Source organism: Salmo salar, chromosome ssa14 (assembly GCF_905237065.1).
Source record: "Salmo salar chromosome ssa14, Ssal_v3.1, whole genome shotgun sequence".
Classification (NCBI taxonomy): domain Eukaryota; kingdom Metazoa; phylum Chordata; class Actinopteri; order Salmoniformes; family Salmonidae; genus Salmo; species Salmo salar.
The window spans coordinates 83,158,038-83,178,002 of NC_059455.1; the positions used below are offsets into that span (position 1 = coordinate 83,158,038).

At 42.4% G+C, this 19,965-nt stretch overlaps 1 protein-coding gene across 2 annotated transcripts in view; it reads right to left on the bottom strand.

Moving 5' to 3' along the window:
* The window catches only part of LOC106570445 (polypeptide N-acetylgalactosaminyltransferase 4), a 30,956-nt gene extending 20,386 nt beyond the window's left edge, over window positions 1-10,570 (bottom strand). Inside the window, exons 1-3 of one of the 2 annotated variants that reach the window (XM_014142787.2) lie at window positions 10,284-10,570; window positions 9,936-10,007; window positions 8,723-8,941 (exon numbers count right to left, since the gene is read on the bottom strand). The gene's annotated coding sequence lies outside the window, so the exon portion shown is untranslated. Of the gene's footprint in view, window positions 1-8,722; window positions 9,082-9,935; window positions 10,008-10,283 lie in introns of those variants that run through there. The other variant, XM_045694886.1, reaches the window with a different exon arrangement.
* Window positions 10,571-19,965: the final 9,395 nt, after the last annotated feature.

Genomic DNA, 19,965 nt, shown 5'->3' on the forward strand with positions numbered 1-19,965 from the left:
TGTGTACTGTAGGCTATAGAGTTTAGTGTACAGTAGGCTATAGAGTAGTGTACAGTAGGCTATAGAGTAGTGTACCGTAGGCTATAGAGTAGTGTACCGTAGGCTATAGAGTTTAGTGTACCGTAGGCTATAGAGTAGTATACCGTAGGCTATAGAGTTTAGTGTACCGTAGGCTATAGAGTTTAGTGTACCGTAGGCTATAGAGTAGTGTACCGTAGGCTATAGAGTAGTGTACCGTAGGCTATAGAGTTTAGTGTACCGTAGGCTATAGAGTTTAGTGTACCGTAGGCTATAGAGTTTAGTGTACCGTAGGCTATAGAGTAGTGTACCGTAGGCTATAGAGTAGTGTACCGTAGGCTATAGAGTAGTGTACCGTAGGCTATAGAGTTTAGTGTACCGTAGACTATAGAGTTTAGTGTACCGTAGGCTATAGAGTAGTGTACCGTAGACTATAGAGTAGTGTACAGTAGGCTATAGAGTAGTGTACCGTAGGCTATGGAGTAGTGTACCGTAGGCTGTAGAGAATATAGAGTAGTGTACCGTAGGCTATAGAGAATATAGAGTAGTGTACCGTAGGCTATAGAGACTATAGAGTAGTGTACAGTAGGCTATAGAGTAGTGTACCGTAGACTATAGAGTAGTGTACAGTAGGCTATAGAGTAGTGTACAGTAGGCTATAGAGTTTAGTGTACAGTAGGCTATAGAGTTTAGTGTACAGTAGACTATAGAGTTTAGTGTACAGTAGGCTATAGAGACTATAGAGTTGTGTACTGTAGGCTATAGAGTTTAGTGTACAGTAGGCTATAGAGTAGTGTACAGTAGGCTATAGAGTTTAGTACCGTAGGCTATAGAGTTTAGTGTACAGTAGGCTATAGAGTAGTGTACAGTAGGCTATAGAGTTTAGTGTACCGTAGGCTATAGAGTAGTATACCGTAGGCTATAGAGTTTAGTGTACCGTAGGCTATAGAGTTTAGTGTACCGTAGGCTATAGAGTAGTGTACCGTAGGCTATAGAGTTTAGTGTACAGTAGGCTATAGAGTAGTGTACCGTAGGCTATAGAGTTTAGTGTACCGTAGGCTATAGAGTTTAGTGTACCGTAGGCTATAGAGTTTAGTGTACCGTAGGCTATAGAGTAGTGTACCGTAGGCTATAGAGTAGTGTACCGTAGGCTATAGAGTAGTGTACCGTAGACTATAGAGTTTAGTGTACCGTAGGCTATAGAGTAGTGTACCGTAGACTATAGAGTAGTGTACAGTAGGCTATAGAGTAGTGTACCGTAGGCTATAGAGTTTAGTGTACAGTAGGCTATAGAGTAGTGTACCGTAGGCTATAGAGTTTAGTGTACCGTAGGCTATAGAGTAGTGTACCGTAGGCTATAGAGACTATAGAGTAGTGTACCGTAGGCTATAGAGACTATAGAGTAGTGTACAGTAGGCTATAGAGACTATAGAGTAGTGTACCGTAGGCTATAGAGACTATAGAGTAGTGTACCGTAGACTATAGAGTAGTGTACCGTAGGCTATAGAGACTATAGAGTAGTGTACCGTAGGCTATAGAGAATATAGAGTAGTGTACTGTAGGCTATAGAGAATATAGAGTAGTGTACAGTAGGCTATAGAGACTATAGAGTAGTGTACAGTAGGCTATAGAGACTATAGAGTAGTGTACCGTAGGCTATAGAGACTATAGAGTAGTGTACCGTAGGCTATAGAGAATATAGAGTAGTGTACAGTAGGTTATAGAGTAGTGTACCGTAGGCTATAGAGAATATAGAGTAGTGTACAGTAGGTTAGAGAGTAGTGTACCGTAGGCTATAGAGTAGTGTACCGAAGGCTATAGAGACTATAGAGTAGTGTACCGTAGACTATAGAGTAGTGTACCGTAGACTATAGAGACTATAGAGTTGTGTACAGTAGGCTATAGAGAATATAGAGTAGTGTACAGTAGGCCATAGAGTAGTGTACAGTAGGCTATAGAGACTATAGAGTAGCGTACAGTAGGCTATAGAGTAGTGTACCGTAGGCTATAGAGACTATAGAGTAGTGTACCGTAGTCTATAGAGTAGTGTACCGTAGACTATAGAGTAGTGTACCGTAGGCTATAGAGACTATAGAGTAGTGTACCGTAGGCTATAGAGACTATAGAGTAGTGTACCGTAGGCTATAGAGACTATATAGTAGTGTACAGTAGGCTATAGAGAATATAGAGTAGTGTACCATAGGCTATAGAGAATATAGAGTAGTGTACCGTAGGCTATAGAGTAGTGTACCGTAGGCTATAGAGTAGTGTACCGTAGGCTATAGAGTAGTGTACCGTAGGCTATAGAGACTATAGAGTAGTGTACAGTAGGCTATAGAGAAGTGTACAGTAGGCTATAGAGAAGTGTACAGTAGGCTATAGAGTAGTGTACCGTAGGCTATAGAGACTATAGAGTAGTGTACCGTAGGCTATAGAGTAGTGTACCGTAGGCTATAGAGACTATAGAGTAGTGTACAGTAGGCTATAGAGTAGTGTACCGTAGACTATAGAGTAGTGTACCGTAGACTATAGAGTAGTGTACAGTAGGCTATAGAGTTTAGTGTACAGTAGGCTATAGAGTTTAGTGTACAGTAGGCTATAGAGACTATAGAGTTGTGTACTGTAGGCTATAGAGTTTAGTGTACAGTAGGCTATAGAGTAGTGTACAGTAGGCTATAGAGTAGTGTACCGTAGGCTATAGAGTAGTGTACCGTAGGCTATAGAGTTTAGTGTACCGTAGGCTATAGAGTAGTATACCGTAGGCTATAGAGTTTAGTGTACCGTAGGCTATAGAGTTTAGTGTACCGTAGGCTATAGAGTAGTGTACCGTAGGCTATAGAGTAGTGTACCGTAGGCTATAGAGTAGTGTACCGTAGGCTATAGAGTTTAGTGTACCGTAGGCTATAGAGTAGTGTACCGTAGGCTATAGAGTAGTGTACCGTAGGCTATAGAGTAGTGTACCGTAGACTATAGAGTTTAGTGTACCGTAGACTATAGAGTTTAGTGTACCGTAGGCTATAGAGTAGTGTACCGTAGACTATAGAGTAGTGTACAGTAGGCTATAGAGTAGTGTACCGTAGGCTATGGAGTAGTGTACCGTAGGCTATAGAGAATATAGAGTAGTGTACCGTAGGCTATAGAGAATATAGAGTAGTGTACCGTAGGCTATAGAGACTATAGAGTAGTGTACAGTAGGCTATAGAGTAGTGTACCATAGACTATAGAGTAGTGTACAGTAGGCTATAGAGTAGTGTACAGTAGGCTATAGAGTTTAGTGTACAGTAGGCTATAGAGTTTAGTGTACAGTAGGCTATAGAGTTTAGTGTACAGTAGGCTATAGAGACTATAGAGTTGTGTACTGTAGGCTATAGAGTTTAGTGTACAGTAGGCTATAGAGTAGTGTACAGTAGGCTATAGAGTTTAGTACCGTAGGCTATAGAGTTTAGTGTACAGTAGGCTATAGAGTAGTGTACAGTAGGCTATAGAGTAGTGTACCGTAGGCTATAGAGTTTAGTGTACCGTAGGCTATAGAGTAGTATACCGTAGGCTATAGAGTTTAGTGTACCGTAGGCTATAGAGTTTAGTGTACCGTAGACTATAGAGTAGTGTACCGTAGGCTATAGAGTAGTGTACCGTAGGCTATAGAGTTTAGTGTACAGTAGGCTATAGAGTAGTGTACCGTAGGCTATAGAGTTTAGTGTACCGTAGGCTATAGAGTTTAGTGTACCGTAGGCTATAGAGTAGTGTACCGTAGGCTATAGAGTAGTGTACCGTAGGCTATAGAGTTTAGTGTACAGTAGACTATAGAGTTTAGTGTACCGTAGGCTATAGAGTAGTGTACCGTAGACTATAGAGTAGTGTACAGTAGGCTATAGAGTAGTGTACCGTAGGCTATAGAGTTTAGTGTACAGTAGGCTATAGAGTAGTGTACCGTAGGCTATAGAGTTTAGTGTACCGTAGGCTATAGAGTAGTGTACCGTAGGCTATAGAGACTATAGAGTAGTGTACCGTAGGCTATAGAGACTATAGAGTAGTGTACAGTAGGCTATAGAGACTATAGAGTAGTGTACCGTAGGCTATAGAGACTATAGAGTAGTGTACCGTAGGCTATAGAGACTATAGAGTAGTGTACCGTAGGCTATAGAGACTATAGAGTAGTGTACCGTAGGCTATAGAGACTATAGAGTAGTGTACCGTAGGCTATAGAGTAGTGTACCGAAGGCTATAGAGACTATAGAGTAGTGTACCGTAGACTATAGAGTAGTGTACCGTAGGCTATAGAGACTATAGAGTAGTGTACCGTAGGCTATAGAGACTATAGAGTAGTGTACCGTAGGCTATAGAGAATATAGAGTAGTGTACAGTAGGTTATAGAGTAGTGTACCGTAGGCTATAGAGAATATAGAGTAGTGTACAGTAGGTTAGAGAGTAGTGTACCGTAGGCTATAGAGTAGTGTACCGAAGGCTATAGAGACTATAGAGTAGTGTACCGTAGACTATAGAGTAGTGTACCGTAGACTATAGAGACTATAGAGTTGTGTACAGTAGGCTATAGAGAATATAGAGTAGTGTACAGTAGGCCATAGAGTAGTGTACAGTAGGCTATAGAGACTATAGAGTAGCGTACAGTAGGCTATAGAGTAGTGTACCGTAGGCTATAGAGACTATAGAGTAGTGTACCGTAGGCTATAGAGTAGTGTACCGTAGGCTATAGAGTAGTGTACCGAAGGCTATAGAGACTATAGAGTAGTGTACCGTAGACTATAGAGTAGTGTACCGTAGGCTATAGAGTAGTGTACCGTAGGCTATAGAGTAGTGTACCGAAGGCTATAGAGACTATAGAGTAGTGTACCGTAGACTATAGAGTAGTGTACCGTAGGCTATAGAGACTATAGAGTAGTGTACCGTAGGCTATAGAGACTATAGAGTAGTGTACCGTAGGCTATAGAGACTATATAGTAGTGTACAGTAGGCTATAGAGAATATAGAGTAGTGTACCATAGGCTATAGAGACTATAGAGTAGTGTACCGTAGGCTATAGAGAATATAGAGTAGTGTACCGTAGGCTATAGAGACTATAGAGTAGTGTACCGTAGGCTATAGAGACTATAGAGTAGTGTACAGTAGGCTATAGAGACTATAGAGTAGTGTACCGTAGACTATAGAGTAGTGTACCGTAGGCTATAGAGACTATAGAGTAGTGTACCGTAGACTATAGAGTAGTGTACCGTAGGCTATAGAGAATATAGAGTAGTGTACAGTAGGCCATAGAGTAGTGTACAGTAGGCTATAGAGACTATAGAGTAGCGTACAGTAGGCTATAGAGTAGTGTACCGTAGGCTATAGAGACTATAGAGTAGTGTACAGTAGGCTATAGAGACTATAGAGTAGTGTACCGTAGGCTATAGAGACTATAGAGTAGTGTACCGTAGGCTATAAAGTAGTGTACCGTAGGCTATAGAGTAGTGTACCGTAGGCTATAGAGTAGTGTACCGTAGGCTATAGAGACTATAGAGTAGTGTACCGTAGGCTATAGAGTAGTGTACCGTAGGCTATAGAGTAGTGTACAGTAGGCTATAGAGACTATAGAGTAGTGTATCGTAGGCTATAGAGACTATAGAGTAGTGTACAGTAGGCTATAGAGTAATGTACCGTAGGCTATAGAGACTATAGAGTAGTGTACCGTAGGCTATAGAGTAGTGTACCGTAGGCTATAGAGACTATAGAGTAGTGTACCGTAGGCTATAGAGTAGTGTACCGTAGACTATAGAGTAGTGTACCGTAGGCTATAGAGACTATAGAGTAGTGTACCGTAGGCTAGAGAGTAGTGTACCGTAGGCTAGAGAGTAGTGTACCGTAGGCTAGAGAGTAGTGTACCGTAGGCTAGAGAGTAGTGTACCGTAGGCTATAGACTATAGAGTAGTGTACCGTAGGCTATAGAGTAGTGTACCGTAGGCTATAGAGAATATAGAGTAGTGTACCGTAGGCTATAGAGACTATAGAGTAGTGTACCGTAGGCTATAGAGTAGTGTACCGAAGGCTATAGAGACTATAGAGTAGTGTACCGTAGACTATAGAGTAGTGTACCGTAGGCTATAGAGACTATAGAGTAGTGTACCGTAGGCTATAGAGACTATAGAGTAGTGTACAGTAGGCTATAGAGAATATAGAGTAGTGTACTGTAGGCTATAGAGAATATAGAGTAGTGTACAGTAGGCTATAGAGTAGTGTACCGTAGGCCATAGAGACTATAGAGTAGTGTACAGTAGGCTATAGAGACTATAGAGTAGTGTACAGTAGGCTATAGAGACTATAGAGTAGTGTACAGTAGGCTATAGAGACTATAGAGTTTAGTATACAGTAGGCTATAGAGACTATAGAGTTTAGTATACAGTAGGCTATAGAGAGTATAGAGTTTAGTATACAGTAGGCTATAGAGACTATAGAGTAGTGTACAGTAGGCTAGAGAATATAGAGTTGTGTACAGTAGACTATAGAGTTTAGTATACAGTAGACTATAGAGTTTAGTATACAGTAGGCTATAGAGACTATAGAGTTTAGTATACAGTAGGCTATAGAGTTGTGTACAGTAGACTATAGAGTTTAGTATACAGTAGGCTATCGAGATGTGTACAGTAGACTATAGCCATCTGGAGAAGGACTTTCATACAGCCATAATCCTGTATTCATTTGTGTGGTGGAATGAATTCTGCTGCTATGCACAAACCAGTTGGGCTAGAACCAGTTGGGCTAGCCTAGCCCTAGAATAATGTTCCAACATAATCATCATCAGCCTCTTCTTCTCTACTAGCACACCACTAAGAATGGATTTGGCATGCATTCTTAAAGTTATGCTCGTATGGACATTTGAATGTAGCCAATGTCTTCATCTGCAACAGCTATGGAGAAGAAACGTCGCCCTGACATTGACAGAGAGCTAGAGTAAGTACAAACACGGAACAGGGCTGCGCTTTTGCTGTCACATCAATCTCAGAGACCAGTCAAACAAGTTGCACTGACAACAGTAACTGTAAGTTAGAAAATAGGTGTCAGTACATTCCTACACACTACTGTGTGATTGTATCTGTGTCACTGAATAGTAGTATACTGAATGGTACAGTGATTGGATTGGTACACTGCAAATGAACAGCTGGACAACCTGAAACATGAGGGCCAACATGTGAGAGTTTACGCGCTGTTAACTTATTTCCACAATGGAAATAAGTCTGACTTGTTTGTGATATCCCTGTCACGTTTTTAAAATATATATACTGTGTGTGTTTTTTCAACCGGCAAATAAAATCAATCAACCTTCAGCACTGAAAAACCTCTGACAAAATAGGTACTAGTACATTCTGTATTTTACCATGATGTTATCAGTGTCACTGAATGGTGTAGGTTAAAGTTGCCCCCCCAATGTTGATCTTGGGTCAGTTATGCATTTACCCCCCTAATGGTTAGAATTGGGGGAAGGGATGCTGACCCTATATTTGTACCTAGGGGGAACTCCCCCTCCCACCAGAGTGTCACTGGTACACCCGAGAGGAACAGCTGGCCAGCTTCAACTAGGAGTGCCATCAGGCTTATGTGAGCATTTACTCAGTGTAAACATTCAGCATGGAAAAACATCCCTCAACGACACAAACGACTCCTCAGTGATTACACTAGACCTAAACACTATAGTAAGACCGACGGCTGGCCGTCTCAAACTGTATCAGAGGGTTGATAAGTGTTATAGGAATGTATTTCATGTATTTCACAGACCTCCATCACACTGACGCAAGTAGACTATAGCCTACAGGGAAAGCTTGTAGTTCAGCTTTAGCCTACTTTCTCTTTAATAGACGGGATGCATTTTGCTTGCTGTTGACCCAAACTGTAAAATGATGTCTTCTTGTATGTTGACAGGTTTAGTTATTGTTTTCCCAGATGTTTAGGTTGTGGTCTGAGTGCAGGGAGTGAGCAGAGGATCAATCTTCAGCATGACTATCTTTTGTTCCAACAGACTACATAGCTCGTTCAAGGAACTTCACATGCATCAATTATAGACAATACAAAATCACTTATCACTAATGCAAATATGCTGAGAAAGTTAAAACTGCAGAGAATCTAGATCCTCTTCAATTCAGATTAGACGAGGTTTACAGTGAGCTAAATTAACTCGCTCATAGCTGGGACTGGGAAGGGTTTAAAAGCATTAGAATGAACACCAGTATCCTTGTGAAATCAGGGAATAGAAAGCACATTTGACAAATCAATCCTGTTGTTACAAACGGTTTATCACAAAATAACATTTGTAAAAGTTATTTGCATGGACATGGGTTAGGTTAGCCTAGTTCAGCTGTCAAAACAGAAGTTCTAACTAGCTAAATTAACTAGCTATCAGATCTGAGAGATTGAGTCTCTTTGATTAGATTACTAACTAACGTCAGCTTGTTATACACCAAACTGACGCTAGCATATTACTCACTTGGAGCTGGATGCCCAGTCAGTAATTTTCGAGAACAAGAGACTTAAACATCAACTAACGTTAGCCACGTTTAGCAAAACGTCCTGTAGCAAAAGAGAAAGCTATCTGCTAGCCAGCTGACGGACCTCCTTAATAGTCAGCTCTGGTCCAGGGCGACCATTGGTGCTAGCGTACTTACCTTGCTCGATAGATTTCACCTGATTAGCCAAGTGTACAAGTTAATATAATTCTTACCTTATCATTCCACTACATTCCGTGTTCTTAGAAACTGCTCAGCGTCTTCTCTAGTTTGCATCTGTCCTCCAGCTCTGACTACAGCTGTCAGTCAGCACAAGGCACAAGCACGTCCTCTCCACGTTGATGAGCGCTGGCTAGCTGGGGATGTCACTTCTACGTTCTGGAATTTCGGTAGCCAGCTCTTGTTTTCACTCGATTTCAATTGAATTCTTCAAGCTGTGTAATCAATTAGATACCAGACTAAATGTAGACGTACTGGAAAATATGTTTTACATTAAAACAGCTTGTTATTCCAGAAATTCAGGTTTGCTGACTGAGCAAGTGTAGTTGGTTGGTCACCAGGAAGTTAGAGCTAAACATTTTTTTTTAAAACACATGAGCATAGCATTGCGGGGGAAAATAATATTTCATCATTTTATAAAACGTGATGTCCACTTGTAACACTTTTTCTGCCATAAATAATACAATAATAACAATGTAGCTAATTGATCTTATATATTGTGTGTGTGTTTGGCCTTATGTGACACTTTACCAGTTAATCCATAACTGTAATAGTATATATATATATATATATATACAACTGAGCAAGAGGACAAGTACATTAGAGTGTCTAGTTTGAGAAACAGACACCTCACAAGTCCTCAACTGGCAGCTTAATGAAATAGTACCCGCAAAACACCAGTCTCAACGTCAACAGTGAAGAGGCGACCCCCGGGATGCTGGCCTTCTAGTCAAAGTTGCAAAGAAAAAGCCATATCTCAGACTAGCCAATAAAAATAAAAGATTAAGATGGGAAAAAGAACAGACACTGGACAGAGGAAGTCTGCCTAGAAGGCCAGCATCCTGGAGTCGCCTCTTCACTGTTGATGTTGAGACTGGTGTTTTGCAGGTACTATTTAATGAAGCTGACAAGTTGAGGACTTGTGAGGTGTCTGTTTCTCAAACTAGACACTCTAATGTTCTTGTCCTCTTGCTCAGTTGTGCACTGGGGCCTCCCACTCCTCTTTCTATTCTGGTTAGAGCCAGTTTGCACTGTTCTGTGAAGGGAGTAGTACACGGCGTTGTACCTTCACTCTGAGTTACCGCAGAGTGAAGGAAAAGCAGTGCTCAGCATATGTCGGAACTCATTCAAGACTGTTGGAAAAGCATTCCAGTTGAAGCTGGTTGAAAGAATGCCAAGAGTGTGCAAAGCTATCATCAAGGCTGTCACCTCTACTCCTGCTCCTCCTCTCTGGCGCTCGTTGTCGCCAGGTTACTCATTACGCACACCCGTCACCATCGACTATTAACATGGAACATAAGTAAAAATATCAGTTACAGAATGCTTACTAACATGGTCACGTAAAAGTGATTTTAAATAATGTTCTGATTGAATTGCGTACATAAGTCCTTACAACTAAATGGAAGGACCACATTTTTTTACTACAGGTGAAAAAGAAATGCAAGTCAGGGAAAATCTGATGTAGGACATTCTGGGTGTAAACTATATATAATTTAACATTTTACATTTAAATATTTTCCGTCTGGATTTTAATGATTTGCACTTCATGAGACTCACCTGGACTCCATTGCCTTGCTGATTTCTTCCCCTATATCTGTCACTCCCTTTGGTTCTTTCCCCAGGTGTTATTGATTCTGTTCCAATGTTTTATGTCTGTATGCGACTCGTGTTTCTTGTTTTGTTCCATTATTTATTAAATTCACTCCCTGTACTTGCTTCACGATTCTTAGCGTACACATTACAACGGCAAAGGGTGGCTACTTTTAGAATATAAAATATATTTGGATTTGTTTAGAACTTTTTCGGTTACTATATGATTCCATTTGTGTTATTTCATAGTTTTACAATGTAGAAATAGTCAAAATAAAGAAATACCCTAGAATGAGTAGGTGTGTCCAAGCTGTTGACTGGTACTGTATATGTGTATATATATTCTGTCCATGGTTGAGACTCAAATAGGTGTGGCTTACAGGTTAGAGCATGCATTTATTAATGAGATTTTTATGTGCCCCTGTCTGAACTGTCAATATGTCTATGTAAGTTTGCATGCTTTTGAACATTAACATTATTTTTTGACAACTTCTTAAAATTGACAAAAAAAAAACAATTGTTGAATACTTGTGGGAATAAACAAAAGGCACATATATGCATAAATGTAAAAGGATGTGAAACACCCCCTTAAATGTGCTTGGGAATGGAGGAGCTAACCTCATCAAACCTTTTTTGTGGTCAGTATTTCACAACTGTTGGTTAAAGGAAGCCTTTCCTTCACGTCCTACAGACCATTGTTGTACCCAGCCTTTATTACCTGGTAAATATCCATCTACTGTCTACATCCCTGTGTTTCAAAGCTTGAAGTAGCCTAGATAAACTGGACTTCAACTCCACCGACTTTATTGCAAAGGGCGGCCCCGGTGTGGCATATTTGAACAGTATATAACAGGTTAGGCCTACTCTGTGTAATTGATTACATGGGCACGGCAATGTCAACAAATGTATGGCATGAGAACAGGTTTCTTTAACCAGAGAGCTGTCAGCCAGTTCAAGATTATTTGCCAAATAAAAACTTTGGAAATGTGGCCTTCAGTAAAAGGAGAGGAACTATATGAATGTAGCATGAGAACACTTGTGGCCACGTGTCAGTTCAAGTCTATAGCTATTGCGGACGACCGAGGATGGATCACTCAAACACTGAAAATATGAAACAAATTAAATTCCAATAGATACAATTCACAGCCAGCTATCAGGAAAAGTGTTCTGTGTGAATCATTTATTTGCCTTCTCATTTCACAGCGTCAAGACAACGTTGCTTATGTTAGATCATTACCAACACATGGTTTATGGTTTCATAACTTAAAACAGGGTTTATGTTTGAATCTGATATCAAAGGCTGTAGAATGAGTTATGGCTGAAGTTCAATGCACAGACTGGTACTGATAAGAATATAAATGCGATACTGGAATGTACATGAGGTTGGTGGCACCTTAATTGGGGAGGACGAGCTCGTGGTAATGGCTGGAGCAGAATGAGTGGAATGGTATCAAATACATCAAACACATGGTGTTGAAGTGTTTGATGCCATTCCATTTGATCCGTTCCAAACATTATTATGAGCTGTCCTCTTCTCAGCAGCCTCCACTGCTGGAATGTTGTCGATATTTGATGCAAATGCTGAGGATATTCAATGAAGCCAGTTATGATTTTTGTAAATAACTCAAGTTCACAATCATTCTCACAAGACTGTGAATCGTGTGTCACAGTATAATAACATAATTTTAACAGGGAAAGAGTATAGGCTACACCTGTTACCTTTTACGGTAAATTAACAAATGACAGCTACAAATTACCCCAAAAATTATTTATTAACTGTTTAACATCTGGGCCTGTCGGGGTAAAGCTATGCATAGTTACACACAACTCCCTTCCCTCTCAGCATTTTTTACTTTACTTATAATCCCCTATAAGGATTGGTTTGGTGTCTTTTCCTCTAGGAGTCCTGTTCATACCGGACAAGGCTTGGCTGGGCAGCAGTGTGCCAGGCTGCCAACCACCATTGTACTGGCCCATTGTTCGGCAGACACCTGTGACTATTGGTAGCCTGCCAGGGAACTTTTCTTTCATCTTCCATCTCTTTCTTTCTTTCTCATTTTCTCTTTCTCCTTCCCTCTCTTTCTCCTTCTCTCTTTCTGCTGTTGAAACCAATTGACACTTCTTTCTCTCCCAGGAGCCCCCAGGCGGAACCAGAGGGGTTCCGTTTCCCTGATATCTCTGAGATCTCAAGCGACTAAACAAGAGGGACTCTTGTATAGTCTTACATTTTAACCTTTCCTGAATCAAAAGCTTAATTAGTTGCAGCCTCTGAATTGTACAAGTTCGATTACCCATGTGTTCCTAAAAAAATGTAAATGTTCATTCAATTCATTGATTGGAATTAAACATTCTACTAAACATACAATGTGTTGACAGCTATGGTATCAATGTGAGATCACATGACATGACAGTGATAGGCTTATATACAAAGACTAACCATTTGTGCTTGTTCTATGGACAGTGATAAAGGACCAATTAAGTTGATTCAGATCATAATCTGTAAAATATATTCCAATAATGAATTGTTTCTTAAACAACATTAAAGTTGTAAATTGTGTTTAAACAGGCCAGAAGGGCTTTTTTCGGATTGGCCTGATTAAGCCAATTAGAACATTGTCTGACTATAGAATCTTATTGTTATTGTCTTATTGTTGGCCGTTTCAGGTCAAACACAGTTCAAGTTGAACACGTCTCTCATCTTGGGACCTTATTAACCATACAGTTATGTTGAATGGATTTCGAGTGCTGAAAATCAAGTAGTCATTAGAGAAGTCGAAATGCAATGCTCAGTGGGAAAACAATTATCAAAGTGTGCATCGACATCTAGTGGCTTTGTTAGATAGTACATCATATTACAGCTATTCCAGTGGCACAATAATCAGATCAGCAAGGACAGGTCACACAGTCGTGAACTCATCTGAAATGCTGATGAAATGCTAAAGACTGCCTTCTTTATACTCTTCACCACCTTCATGCACCTCAGACGTTTCGTGTGTGCCATAGATTCCACAGAGGAACTATACCGGAGCAGGCCAAGGACATCTCATTGAATAACATCCATAAACATGTGAACTTCTTCCACCATATCTGCAATCTGTAGAGCACTGTTCAAGGATGTACCATTTATGCAAAGGAGAGAGAGCTGATCGGAAAACCGAACGTACGCCCCACAAACATGGAGTGTCCCTTGTTGCATTTCCAACACCATCGCCAATATCTACATTTTCAAGTGTGATATAATTACTCCAGTGTCCCCACACACTACACTTATTTTTCATTTGGTTCGGCCATGCAATAAATCACAGTGAATAGAGGTCTATTGGAAGGTCCCGGCTCCTTAATTGAGATGGATTCTGGCCCACATTCCATGTCTGGGTTCAAATGCTATTTGAAATATTTCAATACTTTGAGCGTTTGCTTTCGCCTGCCTGTAGTGCCAGATGGGTTTGCTCATTTGCGACTATTCTATTGATTCCATTTAGCCAGGTATGCTCAATCAAGTCAAACTAAAGTATGTGAAATTATTTCAAATCGTATTTAAACCCAGGTCTGCCATATTCTGACTTCTGTCCTTCTGTCCAACTTCTGTCCAGCCATTAGAAAGGAATAGTAAGGGTGACCTTCAGCGACCAGGACTGGCGAGGCTAGTCAATTAGTGAAAGCACTAATGGGGCTTTTGACCTTTTTTTCGACCTTGGTTGACCCAGTGAGCGACTCATAATTACCTGAGTCTACCCTCAGACCCTCGCTCTCCCAAATGGATGTGTCAGAGTATATTTCCATCAATTACAGATTATGTTCTACTACGCAACCGCGAGGGAGGGAGGGGGGAGGGAGGGAATCAGTGAGTGAGGGACAGGGTGAGTGAGTGAGTGAGTGAGTGAGTGAGTGAGGGAGTGAGTGAGTGAGGGAGGGAGGGAGGGAGGGAGGGAGGGAGGGAGGGAGGGAGGGAGGGAGGGAGGGAGGGAGGGAGGGAGGGAGGGAGGGAGGGAGGGAGGGAAATACAGACAATGACAGCGAGTGTTGTTTGAGTTTGCTGTGCTGTCATTGGAGGAGGTAGAGAGGTCACAATAAGGACGTGTCTCTCACCCTCCAGACTGACTCTGTGCCAGGGGCTGCTGCTACAGTGTGCTGCGGTGGTGAGTGACCGTGCCAAGGTTGCAAGAGGCAGGGTGACATGCGCTGTTTATGCAGCCAAAGCAGACCTGAGCCAGAACCTGAATCCTCTAAGTGATACTGTGTGAGAGAGAAGGGCTTATTCCCATTCTAGCCACGGGGCCCGCTGGGAGCCTCTGTAAAACAAAGCTCCTCCATGGCATGCAAACACACCACCCCATTTCCTTATACCTCCAAAACTCCCATCTCACACACACACACACTCTCCAAAAACTCCCCTCCCCTCACCTGCACCAAACTCCCCAAGGCTCTCATCCCGTTGTCCTGGCAACACATCGAAGTCTGTGAGCTGTTTGTGTCATTTATAAGAGACACAAAGGGGGTAGGTGGAGAGAAGGAGGTGTGAAGCTTGTGGGCAAGCTGTTTAGGAAGACTGTGCCTCAAAGAAAGTTCTACAGTAAGTAAGAATCCTTTGGAAGAAAGGCAGGCAAATGGCCAGCTTTCTTCTTTAGGGATCTGCTTGGATCTGTGCAGAGATGTGAGAGCTAGTTCTATTGCTGCATATGACTGGCTCTTTCTCAGTTGCATTTGACAGACTCTACTGGAAGGTATGAGAGCTTTTTGAAGTGGTACTTGTTTACTATTTATGGTTGTCTTAGACCTGAAGGAACTGGCACACATAATGTAAAGAGGCACCCGTGAATTTTGAATACACTTTAGTTCAACTACATTCTTCTCATATCTCAGTGCAGTGGTGAAAAAAGTACTCAACTATCATACTTGAGTAAAAGTAAAGACACCTTGATTTACTGAACAAAAATATAAACGCAACACTCAACAATTTCAAAGATTTTACTGAGTTACAGTTCATATAAGGAAGTTTATTTAGTAGGGTGTTTGATTTATTATTTCCGGGTTTTTGGGTAATGTTCTATGTTTGTATTTCTATGTGGTCTCTAGTCTTTTGTATGTCTAGTTTATTGGGGTTGGACTCTCAATTGGAGGCAGGTGTTTTCTCGTTGCCTCTGATTGAGAGTCCTATATATGGGTATGTGTTTGGTTTAGTGTTTGTGGGAGATTGTTCCGTGTATAGCTTATGGCCTTACAGGACTGTTTAGTCGTCATTGTGTTTCTTTTGGTGTACGTGTTTATTTTGTTTTTTTCCTTCTTTCCGTAATAAAAGAAGATGAGTACACATATACCCGCTGCGTTTTGGTCTCAATCCGACGACAACCGTTACACAGACAAAAGTTTGGACACACCTACTCATTCAAGGATTTTTCTTTATTTTTACTATTTCCTAAATTGTAGAATAATAGTGAAGACATCAAAACTATGAAGTAGCAGATATGGAATCACGTAGTAACAAAAAAAAGTGTTAAACAAATCTAAATATATTTTATATTTGAGATTCTTCAAAGTAGCCAACATTTGCCTTGATGACAGCTTTGCCCACAAAAACTTTGAACGTTTCTTCAAGTGCAGTCGCAAAAACCATCAAGCACTATGATGAAACTGGCTCTCATGAGGACCTCCACAGGAAAGGAAGACCCAGAGTTACACAACCGTTCAAAAGTTTGGGGTCACTTAGACATTTCCTTGTTTTTGAAAGAAAATAACATTTATTCCATTACAATAACATCGAATTGATTAGAAATACAGTGTATACATTGTGGTGTCTTTGGCTATGCCGGATTAACTGATATGACATGCTATTCTATAAAATCCTTTCTCTGTAATTAATATTACCTGATTGAGCTAATCATGTAAATGTAATTAACTAGAAAGTCGGGGCACCACCAAAGAGTGTTTATAGAGCTGTTATCTTCCGAATAAACTCTGAAAGACCTAGTAATATTTTACATCAATAACAGTCAATATTAATCGTCACCTTATTTCAGTCTCATCTGAAAGTTGTAAATTCTTGGTTATCTTCACGAACCCTGGCTAACAAGTTGAATCAGCAATACAAAATTGGGTTTAATTATTTATTTCCTAAATACCTAACTAATCACACAGAATTACATATACACAGAATGCAAATTATGTCATACAGAAAACGTCCCTGGTGGACGGAGCCGACATGACGGCTTGTTACACAAAGAGAGGGGGTTGGGCTTGAATGAAAGAGCGGGAAGACTGAGGAACAAAGGGAGTAGCTGTGCTATCGTAAATATAGTATCTTATGCATTCTAAATTACCGCCCATTTGGAAAAGGAAAATGCAATAAAAATGTACTCTGAGCTGCGCTTCGGTAGGTTTGTCGTAGATGCTGGCCGTGTTGGCCAACAGAGATCTTCCTGTCCTCGGAAGAATGTCTCTGGTGGTAAATTGAATACGTTGTAGTATCTTCATTGTGTGTTAGACTGGATACGCCGTCCGTCCTTTTCTAGCCCGTGTTTTACAGCTGCTGTTGCTAACTCAACGGCTAGGAGGTCTCACTTCTTTAGTGAATAATAGTTCAAAGTTCATACCATTCACAACCAAAGCTCACGCTGAGGTTGGCTTAGTTCTGTAGTTGACATGTTAGTCCTTTTTAAAGTATGGACCGTCATCCTATCGTCCTCGGAACAGGAGGTTACATTTTCGTCAAGGGCTTATATAGTGGAGGGAGAGAAGGATGTGTTTCATAGTTTATAACCCATGTCTCTTCACAGGGGCGGGCCACTGATTGAGCAGGGCTCTAACCTTACGAAAACCCAATTCTCTCATTTGGAAGCTAAAATTACATTTAATCTTATCACAAATAGTTTCATATTCAAACATTTAATTTGCACAACAATTCCATGTGAATCTGATAACTAGAATGTGTAGACTTTCTCAGATACAGTTTATGTCATCCTGTCATCAGTCATAATGTCTCAGATGACAACCGAACAGACATCATATACATTAAGTACCAAAGCATATTTTCAACTGGTTCTATTACCGAAATATGGTTCCTTTCCCCCCCACTTGTTTGATGTTCACAGACTCTCTATGTTTAACAAAGGCTATTCAAGAGTCCTTCAGTAGAGTCAGAGAGAGAGGGAAGGAAGGGAGAAAGGTATTTATGGGGGGTACATACACCTTACCCACAGGCCAACGTCATGACAACATTATTAATGTTGTAAATGACCATTGTAGCTGGAAACGGCAGATATTTTATGGAATATCTACATAGGTGTACAGCGGCCCATTATCAGCAACCATCACTCCTGTGTTCCAATGGAACGTTGTGTTAGCAAATCCAAGTTTATCGTTTTCAAAGGCTAATTGATCATTAGAAAACCCTTTTGCAATTATGTTGGCACAGCTGAAAACTGTTGTCCTGATTAAAGAAGCTGTCACATCCTGACCAGCAGAGGGAGCAATTGTATTAGTTTTGGTCAGGACGTGGCAGGGTTTTTGTGTGTGTTAAGTGTTGTGTTGGTGATTGGACTCCCAATTGAAGGCAGGTGTGTTGAGTTGCCTTTGATTGGGAGTCCTATATAGTAGTGTGTGTTTTTCTTTGGGGTTGTGGGTAGTTGTTTTTGCACTGCGTTTTGTGAGCCTGCAAAACTGTTCCTGTTGTCGTGTTTATTGTTATTTTCCTGTGGATGCCTTACTTGAGTTTATTAAAAGTATGAGTATTCACATTCCCGCTGCGCCTTGGTCTTCTCTCCACTACGATACATGTGACAGAACTACCCACCACAAAAGGACCAAGCAGCGGAAGAGGAGGGAGCCACAGGAGAACAGTGTGGATGGATGGACTTGGCAAAAGGAGCGAAGATTCTGGGATGACAAGTTAAGGGAACTAAGGGAACCCGAGAGGCAGCCCCAATAACTTTTTTGGGGGGGGCACAAGGGCTGTTTGGCGGGGCGAGATTGGAGCCCCAGGCCAGCTCCCCGTACCCTTGTAGGGCAGAGACAGGGTGGACAGGTCCCGTGCTTTGGGGTTGGGGCTGTGGTGAGGCCTGGGATTTTCAGGCCGGTAGGCACAGTACCAGCGCCCCGCATGTGCCAGGGCGAAGTAAGCATCGAGCCTGAAGGGGTGATGCCAACCCTGTGCTCAAGACCGCCAGTGCGCCTCTACGGTCCGGTGTTTCCCGCTATACGCACTAGCATGGAGGTGCGTGTCTCCAGGCTGGCACGTCAGAGCTGCCCGCCAGTCAGGAGTCGCCAGAGCCGCCCGCCAGTCAGGAGTCGCCAGAGCCGCCCGCCAGTCAGGAGTCGCCAGAGCCGCCGCCAGTCAGGAGTCGCCAGAGCCGCCCGCCAGTCAGGAGTCGCCGGAGCCGCCCGCCAGTCAGGAGTCGCCAGAGCCGCCCGCCAGTCAGGAGTCGCCAGAGCCGCCCGCCAGTCAGGAGCCGCCAGAGCCGCCCGCTAGTCAGGAGCCGCCAGAGCCGCCCGCTAGTCAGGAGCTGCCAGAGTGCGTCTGCCCGGAGATGCCAGAGTGGCCCGACTGCCCGGAGCTGCCAGAGTGGCCCGACTGCCCGGAGCTGCCAGAGTGGCCCGACTGCCCGGAGCTGCCAGAGTGGCCCGACTGCCCGGAGCTGCCAGAGTGGCCCGACTGCCCTCCGGCCCAGCCCGAGTGGCCCGCATGTCCTCCGGCCCAGCCAGAGTGGTCCGTCTGCCAGGGTCAGCCCAAGTGGCCCGTCTGCCCGGCGCAGCTATCGGAGCCACCGAAGTGGGCGACGCCGAAGGTGGAGCGAGGTCCACGTCCTGCACCTGAGCCACCTCCAGGATAGGTGGGTTGGGGAGGGAGGGTGTAGCACAGTGCCGTCGTTGACGACAGCCACCCTCCCTTCCCTCCCTTATTGTTTAGGGGTTATTGTTTATTGGTTTTGTTGGGGTATTGGGGATTTTTTGGTGTTTTCTTTTTTAAGGTGCATTCCGGGGTCTGCACCTTGAGGGGGGGGGGGGGTACTGTCACGTCCTGACCAGCAGAGGGAGCAATTGTATTCGTTTTGGTCAGGACGTGAAGCAATAAAACTGGCCTTCTTTAAGATAGTTGAGTATCTGGAGCATCAGCATTTGTGGGTTCAATTACAGGCTCAAAATGGCCAGAAGCAAAGACCTTTCTTCTGAAACTCGTCAATCTATGCTTGTTCTGAGAAATGCTATTCCATGCGAGAAATTGCCAAGAAACTGAAGATCTCGTACGACGCTGTGTAATACTCCCTTCACAGAACAGCGCACACTGGCCCTAACCAGAATAGAAAGTGGAGTGGGAGGCCCCGGTGCACAACTGAGCAAGAAGACAAGTACATTAGAGTGTCTAGTTTGAGAAACAGACGCCTCACAAGTCCTCAACTGGCAGCTTAATGAAATAGTACCCGCATAACACCAGTCTCAATGTTAACAGTGAAAAGGCGACTCCGGGATGCTGGCCTTCCAGGCAGAGTTTCTCTGTCCAGTGTCTGTTCTTTTGCCTATCTTAATCTTTTCTTTTTATTGGCCAGTCTGAGATATGTCATTTTCTTTGCAACTCTACCTAGAAAGCCAGCATCCTGGAGTCACCTCTTCATTGTTGACGTTGAGTCTGGTGTTTTGCAGGTACTATTTAATGAAG